General features: G+C 31.4%; 1 protein-coding gene across 3 annotated transcripts in view; it reads right to left on the bottom strand.

Moving 5' to 3' along the window:
• Positions 1 to 2,994, bottom strand: part of LOC115215078 (G protein-coupled receptor kinase 5) — a 480,808-nt gene that overhangs the window by 440,514 nt on the left and 37,300 nt on the right. The gene's annotated exons all lie outside the window — the stretch shown is intronic.

Below are 2,994 nucleotides of genomic sequence, written 5' to 3'. Positions count from 1 at the left end.
GGTTAGCAAGCTACTTACCACACAGCCACTCCTGCATGTTGAGGTTGAAAAATTCTTTATTATTATTATTGACAGGCTTTTTTTTTTTCAGCTGGATTTGTTTCTGTCAATGTTAATTTGAAGGAATTTAAATTTATATAAATTATACATAATGTTAAATTAGTAGAAAATTGTTAAACTTACAATGTTAAATTAACATAAAGCTGTTAAATAACATTATGAAATAAATTGTGTGGTATACAAATCTACTTTAATATAAGGTTGTTGATGTTATGTAACATTGTATATCAAAATACTTTAACATAAATCAATTACCGTTATGCAATAGTGTTCTACACAAGGCTACTTAGATATAAAACTGTTAATGTTAGTAATATATTGTTGTATAAATCAGTTATGCAATAGCTCTATAAAGACTAATATAAATTAATATTTTGTAATAGTATTATATACAAGACATAATATTTAACAGTTAATGTTATGTAATATGTTGCATACAAGAATATATATCATATAACACTTAATTTTATGTAATATAAATCTGTAAATGTTATGCAACAGTGTTGTATACAAACTAATATAAATGGACAAATGTTGTGTAATGGTGTTGTGTATGATACATGTTTGATTTAAACCAATAACTAGTATGTATTAGTGTTGTACACAACACTATTTTAATATGAATCTATTACTGTTATGTAACGGTGCGGAATACAAGAGTAATATATATTTTGTTAATGTTATGCAATACTGTTGCATTCAAGACTTAATACATGGCTGCTGAATGTTACATAATAAACTGTTCTGTACACAAGACTGGTTTACATAAAGCTGTTATGCAATGCTATGTAATGATGTTGTAAACAAGACTTCTTTAATATAAGGATGTTGATCTTATGTAATGTGTGGGTGGATACAATGATGTTGAGTACAAGGATTCGGTCAAACCTGATGCTACAATAATGGTCATTAGTCCAAGGTACCACTGAATAATGTGTAGAGACACGTGACTTAGAGATTAAAGTGTTTCACTTATGATCATAGAATTGTGGTTTTCATTCCTGGGTAGAGCGATGCGATGTTCTTCATTTCAAACACTTCATTTCATGTTGGTCGAGTCCACCCAGCTGGCAAAAATGAGTAATCCTGTAACAGACCAATGTTCTGTCCAGTGGTGGTGGTGGTGGGAAATACATGGCTTGGAATGGACCTCTGATCCTTTTATTTTTAACCACTCAGTGTAAGCAAACTCAGGACTGTAGGACTGCAAAGCAGACTTCTTACTTTGCCATGCCTTCACAACCAGTGGTTCTCAACCGGGTGCCATATGACCCCTCGGGGTTCATATAAGATTTTGGAGGTCCACGCTTGCATAATAGTAAATTGGGAATCCATAGTAGTGTTTTGAAGGTCCGGAAAAATATTTGACTTAAATGTATATAATGCAAGAAGCAGCTAGGTTTCTTTCTCTAACATTTTACATAATTTGACCCACACAAGTGAATGAGTGAATAACAAAATAGGGATTTTGAAAGAAGTATCTATAAAATTAGCATTTAAATATTGAATGGCTATAGGGATCCACCAGAATAAAATAGTAATGAAAGGGGACCGCAAGTAAAAAATGGTTGAAAACCACTGCCTTAAACCATTTTGTTACTGTATTTCTGTTGAAAAACACTGCCTTTTTTTCACTTAGATTTGAAAATAACGAAGAATTTATTACAATAACTATCATTATTAACTCTTTAGTATTTAAACCAACCATATCCAGCCAAAATAATCTACCTGTCTTACCTTCAAACTGGCCAGATTTGGCCTCTCACATTTACCCTATAATATCATTGTAAAAGTAAACCATTGAAATATCAAAGCTACAAGGTAATACATGACTAATTCAAAACAATGTGAATAAATAAATTTTACATTTGACAGAGAAATCCAAATTCTAAAGGCTAAAGTTGGTTTATGAAATACAAATTTACAAGAAATTTTTATGTTAGATCTTTAATTTAGATTGCTTTAAAACCTTTAAAATCGGAGAATTTGTTTAATGGAACCAAGGGCTGTTTCAGGCAGGTTAGTATCAAGAAGGTTGAACAGGATTATACAAAAATGCTTGAAATTGGTAAGTCTCCATGAAGAAGAACAGGTAATAATTTTCATAGCAAAGATGCAATGGATTGACTAAGAATTAAAATGGAAGATTACTATTCCAGAAAGGTTACGTACTAATTATTGGTTTTTAGTCAGGTCACCCTGTTATATTGACAGACACCGAACAGAATTGTAAAATTAAACTTAAAAACCATATGTTATTCAGGAAGTTCCTTTTATCTAATCTTGATTATTGATTTTGAATGCCTGTTTTCACATATCGATTTATTGTCTTAACAACGTTGAAAAAATGAAACAAGAAAACAAAAACTACATCAATGTGTAGTTCTTAAAAGGGAAAAAAGAAAATAAGTAAAGAACATCAGACATTGTTTAAAACTAATTTCAATTCTGTGCTAATGAAGGAGCTACTGTCTTTGCCAAAACCGACAGAAATAGAGGAAATAACAGACTATTTCTTCCTTAACCCTTTTGTTACCATAATTTGGTTGAAATTGTTTCAATTAATTTTAGAAAATTGAGAAGAATTTACTAAAATAACTGCTGTTATCAAATTGGTGTTTGTAACCTACACAAACAAGAAATTTTGACAGGTTTTAATTTTCATCATTTTGAAACTGGAAGTTTGCATCATAGAACCAAGAACGGTTTCAGGTGGGTTGGTATTGAAAAGGTTGACTTATCCACTACTATCTTTAAAAACAGGGGAAGAAGACATTAAATAATGAGAGCTCAGTGGTTAGAGTGTTCAACTCACAATCATGAAGTAGTGAGTTCGATTCCTGGAATGGGCTGTATGCTGTGTTCTTGAGCAAGACACTTTATTTCACATTGCTCCAGTCCACTCAGCTGTGGAAATGAGTTGCAATGTCACTG

The sequence above is a fragment of the Octopus sinensis genome, linkage group LG8 (assembly GCF_006345805.1).
Source record: "Octopus sinensis linkage group LG8, ASM634580v1, whole genome shotgun sequence".
Classification (NCBI taxonomy): domain Eukaryota; kingdom Metazoa; phylum Mollusca; class Cephalopoda; order Octopoda; family Octopodidae; genus Octopus; species Octopus sinensis.
This window is presented reverse-complemented; position numbering and strand designations above follow the sequence as displayed.